Genomic DNA, 15,251 nt, shown 5'->3' on the forward strand with positions numbered 1-15,251 from the left:
AAGACGGCCAAACTGAAGGGGATCGCAAGGAGGGAAGTTCCCTTGACCCTTTTGACAAGGAACCATTACTTTCCTAAAGCCTCAAGAATAGAATGCGTAAGATCAGGAAACCAGTCAGAAGAATCCTGCATTGTGTGTTTGTGTGTTGGAGATACCCGGGGCCCTCCCGCGTCAATAATCAAGGTGGGGAGAAGCAATATCCGTCGTGGTACTGTCCTTTGCTCCAAGAACAAAGCAGCGTCAGTGAAATCATCAAAGCTGGTGAGCTGGGCAGACCGATACAAGACCGGTCTATGTTGAAGCCAATGTTGCAAGCAGCAATATTGTATGGTGAGCGCTGGAACGAACATTGTTAAAATGCATGTGATGAGCCACCAGGGGGCGCCGAGATGTGCTGAAGCTTCTCGGCTGACCTCCTCCCCAGGGCGGCCTTTTTCTTGATCTGGGCCCCCCCAGCCCCATTGTAGCCGTGTCCTGACCCCCCCTCCCTGGGGCTGGCTTATAGCTCCAGGACCAAGAAGAGCGAACTCTCGGAGGTCCCGGGAGCGCAGAGTTTGCAGCCTCCCGGGTGGCGAGCCGAACAAAGCCGGGAGTGCGGCCCCGCCGAGGAGAACCGCGCGGCGCTGTCTCGCTGGCGGTGGGGGAGGGGCGGAGGCTCCAGCGACCGGACCGGCGCCCCCTCACAGCCGTGCTGCTGGCCCGTGGCCCTCCCCCATTCTGCGGCGACCGTTGTGTGGCGGTTCCCGGGGAGGGGGCTGTGGGTTCCCCTCGGAGTAGAAGAGAGTGCCTATATTCTGGGGGAGCGAGGTGCGGTGATCGCTTGCCTGCGTCCCGGGCGGAGTGAGGAGAGGCCCCTGGTGTTGCTGAGGAGACGGAGCGTGGAGCAAGTATTTTGCAGTGAGCCCCGGGGGAGGACCTGCGCAGAACGGAGTGGCTTGCCGGTGGAGGTGGAACAAGGAGGTTCCAAGCGGCCCAGTGACTGAAGCGACGTCCCCCCCGGCCTGCTCAACATCCGCCTTCGGTACAGTGACCGGAGAGGAGTGGCGCGAGGTGCCGGTGTGCTGCGTGGGTCCGGTCTGATCAGACCTGTGAGGAGGGGGTCTGCACCGTGCCTGGAGCGCGGCAGGGGGGCCGCGAGATGTGCGAAGCCCAGTGATGGGAGAGGGTGTGTTATAGCCCGGCTCCCCACATACCCTGTCGGAAGAGCCTGCTGAGAGGTGGCGGCAAAGAGAGACTAAGGCTGTCTGAAAAAGGACCCAGAAGCTGTTGTTGGCTGGAGGTGGCAGCTGTGTGGGGGTCTTGGCCTTTGTAGTAGCGACGTTTGCAGACACTGTGGAGCTTGTGGACCCTGCCTGAGTTCCGGCGGTGTCTGTCTCTCTCCTGTACTGTTCTAGAGGCAGGCGTGGGAGGAGTGGATGCTGCCTAGCGGCTGGAGGGGAGCCCTGATTCTTCTTGCTTCTTTTCACTTCTTCGGTTTCTACGTGGTCTCTGGTTGCACTCTGGAGGGGCGCTCTCTCGGAGCTTGTTGAAGGCCCTCCTTGGTCCCGTTGTCTGTTAGTGCTCCTCCTGTGGTGAATCGATCTGAACACCGGCTTACGAGGAGACTGGAGTGCGGATGCAGGGAGTGAGGGCTCTCCAGCGATTCCGGAGGTCGCCCCAGGGTTCAAGAGAGGACATCAATATGTAGGTCTCCGGCCAAAAAGAAGATGTTGATACCCAGGATATGGGCCACAGTATGGCAGCTCTTCTTGAGGAGATCCGAGGGTTTAGGGCAGACATAGGGAAGGGACTTGACTCCCTGGATAAGAAGGTGGATGATGTGGAGGATAGGGTTCAAGCCCTCGAGGCCAATCAATCTTCCGTGGATCTCCTTGAAACTCAGTTTTACCTGCGGCTGGCGGAGCTTGAGAGAAATGAGGAAAAGATTGCCCTCAAGCTTGACGACTTGGAAAATCGAGAGAGACGCTCTAATTTCAGGTTCCTTAACATACCGGAGCAGCAGGGAGAGATACAAGTTGACCTGGAGCGAAAGGTCAAAGAAGTTATAGGCCTTGTCTTTGAAGGAGAGAATACTAATGTTCCTACCATTGACAGAGCTCATAGAGCAGGAGGTCGTGCGGGAGGCCCTCGCTCCGTCTTAGTGAAGTTCCACTACTATAGAGAGAAGACCAAGATATTGGAGCTCGCTCGTAAAAAAGGTGTGATCGAGTGGAATGGTGCCAAGATCTCCATTTACCAGGATCTTTCTGCACTCACACTGGCTCGCCGGAGACTCTGTGGGCCATTAACGAGGTGGCTGCACTCGAAGGGAGTGCGGTATAGGTGGGGGCACCCATTTTCTCTCACCTTTGAACTCGACGGAGAGAGACATGTTCTTACCTCGGAGTCCGACATCAGGAGAGCAATGACAGAGCTGTTGAGTGACTCCCTTCGGGAGCAGGTCAAGTTAGATGACGTTCTCGCTGGGGGTCCCCGCGGGGATTCTCCGGCGTCCCTGGGACGACGGCGCGTTCGGGGACATAGGAAATACAGGAAGATAGCGCCCCCGTCCCCGGGACAAGCGCCGACCTGAATGGAGGATGGAGCCTCTGCTGTCCTCTGACTGCTACTGTTCTTGAAATGGGTTGGGTATAGTTGGTTTAGCTCCGGTCCCTAAGCTAGATCGCTTCATGGTCTGGCTGGTGGTGAGGGGATGCCGGATGCTGTCTTTTCTTTCCTCTCTTTCTTTCTTTGGGTCTGGGGGGCCCGGAAACTGTTGTGTTCTGTGTGAGCTTGTTCGCCCTGGTGGAGGCGAGCCTTGGTGGTCTGAAGGCTTGACTGTAGGATGATGCAGTCCTTTCAGACGCTCAGAAGTTGGGTGGGGAGGAGGGATGGGGTTGGGTGAGACAGAAGGGGGAGTTAGGAGCTACCATGATTGTCGGGTTCAACATGTATGTTCTGATTTTTTGGTGGGCACCTTGGTTCGGGGGCGGCGCTCTCATGTGGTTTTACGTCTGTCCTTATGAATGAGTTTCCTTATTCTCTTTCTGTGGGGTCTCTAAAAGGGCGAGGCTTGAACTCTCTGACTAAGAGGTCACTGGTGCTCAGGGAATTCCGGCAGTTAAAGTTGCACTTTCTCTTTGTACAGGAATCCCATTGGGTTAAGGGGAGAGAACCCGCCTTCAAATCCAGGGCTATTCAATACCTATTTCGATCATCATATGGGGTGAAGAGACGGGGGGTCGTGCTCATGGTTTCCCCAGACGCGCAATTCTCTCCCAGAGCGCATAAAGTGGATCCAGAGGGGCATTTTATTATGGTCAAGGGGGAGGTAAGGGGCAGGTTGTTTACCTTGGTGGGAGTGTACGGACCGAATGAAGATCAGGATGTGTTTTGGCAGGGGGTGAGCGGGAAAATCAGGGATTTTGCAGAGGGAGCAATCATTGTAGGGGGAGACTTCAATATGGTTTTGAATCCAGATAAAGACAGGAAATCCTATAACCCGTGTCCTGATCTTAGATCACAGAGGAGGATGGCAGATTCGTTTCGGAAGGTAAATATGGACCTACAACTTTTAGATGCTCACCCTGATGTTGGTAATCACGATCCTCTATTTACCTATTTCTCCTCGGTACATCAATCATTCTCTAGGATTGACTATGTGCTCGTTGATTCCTTAGTCCATGAATATGTCTCCGACTTCAAGGTAGAGTCCATCCCATGGTCCGATCTTGATATGGTTTGTGTTAGTTTGGGGATTCTCCCGGGGGTCAGGGGCAAATCGCGGTGGATATGTAATGATTCTCTCCTGCAGGATAGTGTGCTAAGGCAGTCCCTACTAGACTCGATAGTTGAATTTTTCACCTTAAATGATAATGGAGAGGTAGGGGTTGGAGGGCTGTGGGATGCATTTAAAGCTACGATCAGAGGTGTTTTGATGGAAATGGGAGCTAGGAGGAAGAGGGAAAAGGCTAGGGAAGAGAGCAAACTGAGGGAGTAGATTCTGGCTATCCAGCCAGGGGGGAAGTTGAAGACGCAGATAGATCTGGAAAAGCGGGCTAAGTTCCAACAGCTAAGAGCTAAACTGTCTGCCTTGCTTGTGGGGCAGACGGAGAAGAAGCTTGCGTTTCTGAAACAGCGGTATATGGAGAAGGGGGAAAAAGCGGACAAGATATTGGCTTGGAAACTCAGGGAACTCCGTAATAGTCGGCGTGTCAATTGCATATCTGGTCGGGGGGGTGAAAGGTGGCTGGGGGATGACCAAATTGCGGAACAATTTAAGTCATATTATGAAACCCTTTATACTTCTGAATATTTCGGTGATGGGTCAGATGTGGATCGGTTCTTTGTGTCGCTTCCCATCCCTTGTCTGCCGCAGGAGCGCTCGGCCTCTTTGGAACTCCAGATATCTCCCCAGGAGGTTGTTGATGCTATTGCGTCTTTGAAGAACGGCACTGCGCCGGGAGACGACGGATTCACCGTCCGCTTTTACAAGACATTTCGCTCCACATTGGCTCCGCATTTGTCTAAGGTGTATAATTCGGCCCTGGAGACGGGGTCTCTTCCTCCCTTCATGATGTCGGCTCTCATTGGGGTCATCCCGAAGGAGGGGAAAGATCCCTCCTTATGTCAATCATATAGGCCCATTTCGCTCCTAAATGTTGACGTGAAGCTATTGGCCAGAATCCTGGCGACCAGGTTGTCTAGACTTATTCCCTCTTTGGTTCACGGGGACCAGGTGGGCTTCATTTCAGGGCGGCAGGGGTCTGATAATGTGCAAAAAACATTGGATTTAATGTATGAAGTGTCCAAGAGTGAGTCTGAGGCTTATCTCCTCTCGCTAGATTCTGAAAAGGCCTTTGACCGCGTTGAATGGTCTTACATGATGAAGGTACTTCGAAAGATGGGTATTGGTGACAGGTTCTGTGGGTGGGTCGCGGCACTATATAATGCTCCATCTGCGCGGGTTCTGGTCAATTGCTTTACGTCCCCGAGCTTTTCACTTTTTAGAGGAACTCGCCAGGGCTGCCCTCTTTCTCCTCTTTTGTATGCTAAAGTTATGGAGCCCTTTGCCATCGCGGTTAGACAGGAGGAGGCGATTACAGGAGTGCGATGTGGGGAGTTCGATTTTAAGCTGTCTCTTTTTGCAGACGACATCCTGGTGTATCTGTCTGGAATTAATGACTCGCTGCCCCGGTTGTTAGAGTTGATACGTGGTTTTGGAAAGTTCTCCGGTCTCAAAATCAATGTTTCTAAATCCTGTATTATGCCCATGGGAGGGTGTGACGAAGATATTGAGGGTAGAGTGGAGTTGTTTGGGATGCGAATAGAGAAAGTCAGTACTAGGTATCTTGGGGTGGTAATTCCGAGGGACCTAAGTAAGGTGTTTGAGTTGAACTTTCCCCCGTTGTTGGCCGAAGTTTGTCGTGACTTGGATAGGTGGGCTCCACTGATGCTCTCTTGGTTTGGGCGAATGGTATCTGTGAAGATGAACGTGCTGCCTAGGCTTTTCTATCTCTTCTCTTCTCTGCCTTGTGCTGTCCCGGACTCCTTCTTTCTATCGCTTCGGGCGAGACTCCTTCGCTTTGTGTGGGGTGGTAAGAGGGCTCAAATAAAGTTGAGTACATTAACACTCCCAAAGGCGTTCGGGGGATTTGGTCTTCCTGACTTTAAGCTGTATTACAAAGCGGCCCAGTTGCAAGTCATGTTGGAGCACCTGCGAGATGACCTTAGGACATATTGGACTTACATTGAAGATGTGCATGTTCATCCCCACAAGGTTAGGGACTTGCTCTGGGCCCCTCTTCGCGCGCTGCCAGCTGCAGCTCGGTCCCACCCAATTCTAGCGGTTCTTTGGCGGTTGTGGAGGCCTTGTAGGGATAACAAATTACTATCATCATGGTCCTCTCCCTTGTCTTCCCTGTGGGGACCGTCGCTTGATTTAGGGGCCAGGGGGTTCCGAGGGACGCAGATGTGGTCAGACCAGGGGATGGAGAGGGCCGCGCAGCTTTTTGACCAGGGAGGCTTTATTGAATTTCCCCAGCTGTTGGAGCTACTTCTGGAAAAGCCTCCCTCCATTTTTGATTTCCTGCGACTCAAGGGCATTCTTACGCAGGCAGGTTGGGTGGCCTCCCTTTCCCGTAAGCTGACCGCCTTTGAAAAGATTTTTGTGGAGGCCAGCTCCAGAAAGGGATCCCTGTCGAAAATGTATAATGTGTTAATTACGGCGGACCTAGAGGGGAGGCAGGCGTTTAGGAGTGTATGGGAGGAGAGAATTGGCATAACATTAGAGGAGCGGGATTGGGACTCCGTTCTCCGGGCCGTCTTTAGGGGGAAGCTTTATACTGCAGCCATGGAGCATAACTTTAAAATTCCCCACTCTTGGCACCGTTCGCCCGCCTTTTTGTCTAAAATGTTTCCCGGAGTATCCCCTAAATGTCCTTGGTGTGCCGGTAGAGGAACTTGGTTCCATATGTGGTGGGAGTGTCCGGTTATTCAAGTCTACTGGGCAGAGTTACTCAGTTGGATTAAAGGTATTCTGGGAACCTGTCCTGCCCTTCACCCCATGGAGATTTTACTGGGTGCCCCTAGGCCTGAATGTGAGGAAGGCCCCTTCCCCAGGGTAATCGGTGCGATGCTGAGGGCAGGAAGAATGGCTCTGGCCCAGAAGTGGAAAGGATCTCAGAGCCCAACAAAGACAGATTGGTTTCATAAACTTTTAACAATCTTCACTTATGAGAAGCTTACAGCTATTGTACATGACGACATGCCTTCTTTTTTGCAGGATTGGACTATAGTGCTTTTGAATACAGACTGTGCTGCATTGAGACTCTGAGGTCTGTGATCATGTGCGGAGCTGGATGATGGGGGAGGGTGGGAACAGATCGACTACTGAACAAAAGCACCCAATGTTTGAGTTTTGTCGGGGACCTTGCAGATAGAGCTAACCGGTCAGACAGCCATTAATTGTACCGAGTCGTGCTCCCAACCATGAGGTGCCTCTTCTTCTTTTGTCTGGGAACCCTGTGTAGCTCATTGTTTGGGGGGTGGGTGGGGCAGGGGGGCTGGGGGGGGGGGTTGGGGTGTTTTCTATGGTCCGGTTTGGACTCGTTCTTGAGTTGAGTATATGTCGCTGTTGTTAATGAATAAATCCCATAAATACAAAGTGGAAAAATGGAAAATAAAATGCATGTGATAAGAGACACAAGTAAAGTTGAACTGCTGATGAGTGATGGAACTTTAAAAGCGAGATACAACACCTTTGACAGAGTGGTCCGGCACCGCGTGGGTGCTCAATCGAATCTGTATCAAATCTGTAAGGTATCCAGCTAAGGAGTGGCAAAAGTGAAAATTAGAAAAAGGTTATATCATGAAGAGAGCGAGTAATTGTGAATCGAAGTGGTCCTGCGACAGATCGAGCAAAATCCTGCACACAGTCAAAAGTCTTCAATTTTGATGAAGTAGAGAAAGTTTGGAAAAGTAGATAAATTTGGTCCGAGCCTGGCGGAGGGAGACCAATTGAAGGTTTTGTGTTAAAGTGGGTCCCAGCCGGGTGGAGCGGGACCCGGGGTGAACAGTAAATCACCCGAGAAGTTGTACATGTGAAATCCTAAGAAGAAAGGAACTTTAATGTTTGTCGTTTTGCATCAGGCCCTCTGAAATAAGAGACTTTGGAAGGCAAAGAGACTTTGGCACAGAAGGCCCTGATGTTGAGGTTTTGAACTGCATCCTCGTGCTAGAGAAGCCAGAGAGTGTGCTAAGCTTCAGTGTGCCATCTTGTCTAGTGCTGAAAACGTGGGGAAGGGAAGCAAACGGCTTGAATATCCTGACATACCATTTCCTGAACACTTTTCTTTTGCATAACATTGTTTCCCACACTATTTGCATTTAGAAGTAAGGATTGGCAATAGGTTTATTAGTATAGGCACTTTTATTTTGACAGGATCGACTAGGACTGCGTTATTATTATTTGATGGTCGTAACTTGCTCCCATCTTTAGATTTAGGATTAGATAGGTGTTTTCAAACCCAATGGAAGTTCAATAAACACCTTTGAACTATGATGACTTGTGTCTGTCTTACTGTTTGATGCCATGCCTTACTTACTGCTGCAATACAAGTACCTCCATAGCACAGTGTGGCTGCTCATTATTAGAGGCCTTAAGCTTCTCAAACATGGCCACTGTAGTCCATCCAGGCACAGGAGTCCCTCGGCTACCCCTCCAACTGTGGCAGTGATTGGCTAATCTCCCTCTCCTATAGAAAATCAGTGAGCCGGCAGGCGAGAGCCGGCCCACTGAACAAGGCCCACACGAAGACCCCTGTCTGGCAAGTTCTATGTTTTCTCTTTCTTTTCACCTTCGCCTGCCTGTGCTTGCAGGTGCTCACCTCCATTTCTGAGACCACGAGGCAGCGTTTCAAAAGAGTACCTCCCAGCAACGCTAGGTAAGCCCAGCTGGCTGTCCATGATTTTGTGTTAATATTCATGTGCTTACTGATGACGATTGCACAGGTGTGGCTAAATTGTCTAACAGGGTATTTTACTCATCATTGTGTGGTTAACCATCGTGATTCAAGCAGCTCTGAAATACAAGTACCTCCATAGGCCTGTGGGTTGTTTATTATTAGAGGCCTTAAGCTTCTTAAAAATGGCTGCCGGCACTGTAGTCCATCCTGGCACAGGAGTGCCTCTGCTACCCCTCCAACTGTGGCAGTGATTGGCTAATCTCCTCCTATAGCAAATTGGAGAGCCTGCAGGCAAGAGACGGCCCACCAACCAAGGCCCACACTAAGGCCCCTGTCTGGCCAGTTCTACGTTTTCAACTTTATTGTACCTTCGCCTGCCTGTGCTTGCAGGCGCTCACCTCCATCTCTGGCACCACGAGGCGACGTTTCGAAAGAGGACCTCTCAGAAAAGCCTGGTAAGTACAGTTAGGCGGTGCATGATGTTGTGGCAATTTTCATGTGCTCATTGACGACGACCGCACAAGTGTTCTTAAATTGTCCAACGGGGCATTTTACTCATCATTGTGGTTTTTACCATCGTGATTCAAGCGGCGCTGCAATATAAGTACCTGCATAGCCCAGTGGGGCTGTTCATTATTAGAGGCATAAAACCTCTTAAACATGGCCACCACCACTGTAGTCCATCCAGGCACTGGAGTGCCTCGGCTACCCCTCCAACTGCGGCAGTGATTGGCTAATCTCCTTCTCCTATAGCCAATAAGTGAGCTGGCAGATGAGAGCCGGCCCACCGACCAAGGCACACCCTAAGGCCCCTGTCTGGCCAGTTCTACATTTTCTCGTTCATTCCACCTTCGCCTGCCTGCGCTTGCAGGTGCTCACCTCCATCTCTGGAAACACGAGGCAGCATTTTAAAAGAGGACCTCCCAGCAACGCTAGGTACGCCCAGTTGGGCTGTACATGATGTTGTGGCAATTTTCATGTGCTCATTGACGACGATCGCACAGGTGTGACCAAATTGCCCAACGGGGCATTTTACTCATCTCTGTGTGTTTTACCATCGTGATTCAAGCAGCGCTGCAATACAAGTACCTCTATAGCGCAGTGGGGCTGTTCATTATTAGAGGCATAACACTTCCTAAACATGGCCGCCGCCACTGTAGTCCATCCAGGCACAGGAGTGCCTTGGCTCCCCCTCCAGCTGCGGCAGTGATTGACTAATCTTCTTCTCCTATAACCAGTCAGTAAGCTGGCAGGCGAGAGCCCCCCCCCCGACCAAGGCCCACACTGTCTGGCCTGTCCAGCCGTGTCCGCAGTGCTGCACCATCTTGCCTTGCCCCCCCAGTGGGATCACATTGCATGAGCTCCTAAACCACCAGGTAAGCGCTTCCCTTCAGTGTTTTTCACAACTCCACTGTTCATTTCCCACTGAGCCTGTTGGTTCCTTACCTTACTTGCCAACCTGCCTTTATCCTTGCCATGTGTACACACTTCTGTGGGCACACCTGTTCCTCCTGCTTCACCACCTCCCCTCAACCTACCGCCTACAAACTTTTATCTGTAAGAATTACCAGGTTACTCACCGTAGTGACCACCTTACTCCTAGTCCATAGTACCCTTTCCTCCATACTTATGGGACATCTCTCCGTCCTGTGGGACGGGACCGGAGCACTTTGTAAAAAGCAGCCAAATTATTTTTAAAAAATGTGTCCCTCCTCTCTTTCCTGCGTGGGGCCCGGGACGCGGCCGTAACCCCGCCCACCTTGGCTCCGCCCCGCGCATCGCCCATCAGTCCTTTTCTATCGCAGGGTCAAAGACCCATTAGCAATAACAGAGGAACCTTATTAGAGGGGACGGCGGGCGGGCGTATGGAGGAAAGGGGACTATGGACTAGGAGTAAGGTGGTCACTACGGTGAGTAACCTGGTAATACTCCTACGTCCCGTCCCCTTTCCTCCATACTTATGGGAGATTCCCAAGCACTCCTTACAGGAACTATGGGTGGAAGGAAATACCCCTTACTGAAACAGGTTCTTCAGCACAGCCTGGCCGAACTGAGCATCAGCTCTAGAGCTCATATCGAGGCAGTAATGCTTACAGAAAGCAGATGGGGAGGCCCATGTAGCCGCTTTAGCGATGGACTCCCAGGGAACATACTTCTGAAAAGCAACCGCGGCTGCCTTGACTCGCACCTGGTGTGCATGGATACCTCTAGGAGGTTTCAGCTTTTGGACCGTGAAAGATTCCGTGATACAGGCGGTAATCCATCTGGAAATAGATGCCTTAGACGCCAGCCTGCCCTGAGGCTTACCGAAGGTCACAAACAGTTGGGAAGAGCTCCGAAGCTCGGAAGTCCTGCCAGGTAGAACCTAAGAGCTCTTCGGACATCCAGGCAGTGTAGAACCCTTTCCACCTCCGAGCCTGGGTTCGGAAAAAAGACCGGAAGGGAAATCAACTGATTCAGATGGAATTCAGTCACTACCCTTGGTAGGAAAGCTGGGTTCGTCCGAAGGACTACCTTGTCCTTGTGAAAGACCAAGAAAGGGTGCTCCACCGACAATGCCTGGAGCTCACTCACTCTCCTCGCTGACGTAACGGCTACCAGAAAAGACACTTTCCAGGACACGTACTCGAGGGCAGCCGTAGCCATTGGCTCAAAGGGTTTATGGCACAGCGCCGTCAGGACTACATTTAGGTCCCCAGGCGGGTGCGGACTACGAACTGGAGGGTAGAGGTGTGTCAAGCCTGCAAAATGCCTCTTAACCACTGGGTTACACAGAGAATAAGAGCATTGGTCTATAGCAAGATAAGCGGAAACCGCTGAAAGGTAAGTTCTGCATGACAGAACGTAAACACCCGACTCTGCTAGGGAGGACACGAAGGACAGCACCGTGTCAATCATAGCCACCCTTGGATCCAACTGCTTTTCCAAACACCAATGACAGAACCTGAGCCATTTACTCCTGTATTGGGATCTGGTTGAGGGTTTCCTGGCTGCCTGGATAATACGCATGTTATCCGTAGACAAGTTAAAAAGCTCTAAGACTTGAACTCAGGCACCATGCCGCCAAGCTGACCGATTGTGGGGAGGGGTGCCACATCTGGTGTTCCCCTTGATGAAGAAGATCTGGGGTCACTGGTAACCTGATCAGTGGAAAACACAGACAGGTGTTGAAGTTCTGAGAACCAAAAAACTGGCCGGCCACCACTTGCTCGATGAACTAGGGGAAGAGGCGGGAAGGCGTAAGCTCTCATGTTGTGCCATGGAATCTCGAGAGCATCCCCCAGAGAGGAGGCTCTCAGCCCCCCTCTGGAGGCATACCGAGGAAGCTTCCTGTTTACCACCGTAGCGAAGAGGTCCACCTCCGGTGTGCCCCAACGCAAGAAAGTCCATGAGAGGACCTCCGCCTTCAACTCCCACTCGTAGCTGACCACTGTCCGCCGGCTGAGGGCATCCGCTGTGACATTCAGCTGGCCCGGATGTGCACCGCAAGCAGCCAGACGCCATGAAGCATGGCCCACTCCTATATCTGGATGGACAGATCAACCAAAGGTGCCCCCCCCCGCAGGCACCAAATAATTGTGCGGAAGGGGTATCCGAGCATTCCGGTCATAAACTGACCGAAAAGGATGCGCACAAGGCCGAGAAACCAGCCCTACACCTGTGGCCGATGGCGAAGCTGTAGGGGTAGCGTTCAAAATGGCCGCCACTGTCGTGGCGGGAACGGGTGCCATTTTGTCATCACCTGAGGGGAACTGCGGCACGTGAGGAAATGAGGCAGGGGTCCCCGTCGATGGATCAGGGGTCTTAACTTTAGCCTTAAAATAAGGAACCCCGGCAGAACCGGTACTATGAGGCCTGGAATGTTTCTGCGACATACCAACCGCCAAATTAGCCTTCTCAAGAAGGACCTTGGCGCTGCCGGTAAAGAAGAATTTCCCTTCTTTGCCCCCTCAACAGATCTGGTGTCGCCGCAAGAGCAGGAACGGTGAGAAACAACCTTCACTGATAAGGCCTTGCCAGGCCCTCAGAAATGTTGGTAGCTTTAGCCTCTGTACGAGGGACCTCGGACCCAGGTCCGGTAACAGCCTTACTCGCGCAGGCCTCGAACATCCGTTCGGTAGCACCAAGCCCCACCAAGGCCTCGGGGCGCACCCCGCATAAGAGCCAGTCGTCCAAATACGGATACTCATGGATACCCTGGAGACGAAGTTAGGCCGCAATCACCAACATCATCTTTGTGAAGACACGCGGCGCCGAGCTGATGCCAAAAGGAAGCACTCGAAACTGGAAGTGCTCCTCTCCCAAAGAGAAGCGTAGATATCTCCTTTGTGGGTTCCAAATCAGGATATGCATGTACGCGTCCTGAAGATCCACCACGCTGAGCCAATCGCCCGCCTGCAAAGAGGAGCGTATTTGGCCAGGCGTGATCATCTTGAATTTCTCTTGGGGTAGGAAGAGATTGAACTGGGAAAGGTCTAGGATGGTCCGCAGGTTGGGTTTGGGCACCGTAAACAGCCGGGAGTAGAAGCCCTCCCCTCGCTGCCCAAGGGGAACGGGTTCCACAGCTCTGAGGAGCAGAAGTTTCTGAAACTCGGCCTTGAGGGAGGGTGAGCCCGACAGCTGAAAAGGAGGGTTGAGGGGTGGGGTAGGGGGTAAAGATAAGCGGAAGCCCGCAAGAGCGACTGACAAGACCCATCTGTCTTTTGTGATGGTCTGCCACGCCTCCCAATGAGACGCAATGCGTCCTCCCACCGGGGTCTCGTGCGAGCGCAGAAACCCTCATTCAGCAGGTTTATCGGTGGCGGTGCCACCTGAACCTGATGAGGAGGCTGAGGAGCGGGAGAAATACCGCGTACACTGTTGTCTATGGCGGTTATTCCCCGCAGGAGTATCCACTCTGTGATTTTTGCGGTCGAGGAAGCCCCTAAAACCAGAGGAAGGTCGACCTTGCGACAACAGCCTTTGAGTCTTGAAGGGAGATTTAACCAGAACAGACAATGATTTGGCCGTCTGGGTGCTGTCTTGGGTTTTGGTGCATGTAGCCATGCTTGCCGCGAGGTATCAACCCCTAGCATCAGACCACGAGCCGAGGTGTCTACGTGGTGAGCCGCAGCCTCCAGGAGATCCTGGGCCAAGACCTTGGCATCGGAAAGGCCTCCTCTGAAATCCTCCAGCTTCTCGACTGGAATGTGCTCCTCAAACTCCGACAGACCTCTCCACATCCGCATGTTAGCTCCCGCCAAAATGAATTCTGCATTGGCCTGCCTGAGCTGCAAGGCCGAATTGGCAAAGATTTTCCTCCCTAGGGAGTCCAGGAGCTTGTCCTCCTTTCCCAAGACCTGAGTCGCCGTCGCGGAGGAGGAAGCTGCAGGTCTGGATTGCAACGTGGCCGCAGCCACCACTGTAGAGGAGGGAGGCGGACGAGACGACAAGGCCACTTCTTCCGAGGAATGTAGCCTGTACCTCGCGTCAATCTTTTTATTGACAAAAAGTCCCGAGTGTGGCTTTTCCCAAACTCTTCGGACCTCGGCCAGAACGTCCTTCTGCAAGAACAGGCCGGTACGCTCCAAAGGAGACAAGGTGAACGCCCCAGAAAGCACGCCCTCCTGCGGAGCAGGTGCCTCGGGCACCGGAACATCTAAGAAGCTCATCATGTCCAGTACCCGGTCATGGAAAGCTCTGGTAGAGCGGGGCAGGTCCTTGTTGTCCTGATCGCCTTGAGGGTCATCTGACAGGTCCGGCTCCTGCTGAGCCGAGTCAGGCACTGCCTTGTCCACTGGGGATAATGGTGGCACAGGCGAAAGCGCAGGGGGAGGCACCACGGGCAAGGGAGGCGCCGGCGGAACCACCGGGTGGACGGGTGGAGCCGGAGGCGCGGGTGGACATATCTCCTTGAAAAGCCCCTTGAAATATTCCCTCATGGGGTCGGTGCGCATAAGCGCTTGAAATTTACCGAAAAAGGCGTCCTCAGGAGATTGCTTCGGAACCTGAGGAGGCCTTTCATGAGGTGGAAAAATCCAGGGACGCAACGGGGAAAGGTGCCACACAGGCCCCTCCGCCGACGCATCCACATAAATCAAGGGAGCCACCCCCGCGGGCAACGAAATATTGTGCGGAAGAGGCATCCGGGCGTTCCAATCATAAACTGGCCGGTAAGGATGCGCACACGGGACCTTAGGTTCACCCGAAGGACCGAACCCTACACCAGGGGCCGATGGCATAGTTGTAGGGGTAGTACCTAAAATGGCCACTGTGGTCGTGGCGGGAACGGGCGCCATTTTGTCCTCATCTGAGGGGAACTGCAGCACGTGCGGAAGTGAGGCAGGGGTCCCCGTCGATGGATCAGGGGTCTTAATTTTAGCCTTAACGTAAGGAACCTCGGCAGAGCCGGTACTATGAGGCCTGGAATGTTTCTGCGACATACCAACCGCCAACTGAGCCTTCGAAGGAAGAGCCTCGGCACTGCCGGTAAAAGAAGAAACTTCCTTCTTTGCCCCCTCAACAGATCTGGTGTCACCACAAGAGCGGGAACGGTGCGCTGTCACCGAAAGGGCCTTGCCCGGCCCCTCAGAACTGTTGGTAGCCTTAGCCTCTGTACGAGGGACCTCGGACCTAGGCCCGGTAGAAGCCTTATCGGCACGGGCCTCGAACATGCGTTCGGTAACCTCAAGCCCAGCCAAGACCTCGGGGCGTACCCCGGTTTTGTTTTTGAAAGAAGCCGAAAGAACGGCCTCAGAGCAAGGTCCGGTACCCCATGACTCAGTAGAACTGGGTCTACACACAGCCCCCACAGGAGGGGCCTCGGAG

Source organism: Ambystoma mexicanum, chromosome 14 (genome assembly GCF_040938575.1).
Source record: "Ambystoma mexicanum isolate Mex_15411 chromosome 14, UKY_AmexF1_1, whole genome shotgun sequence".
In the NCBI taxonomy this organism is placed as follows: domain Eukaryota; kingdom Metazoa; phylum Chordata; class Amphibia; order Caudata; family Ambystomatidae; genus Ambystoma; species Ambystoma mexicanum.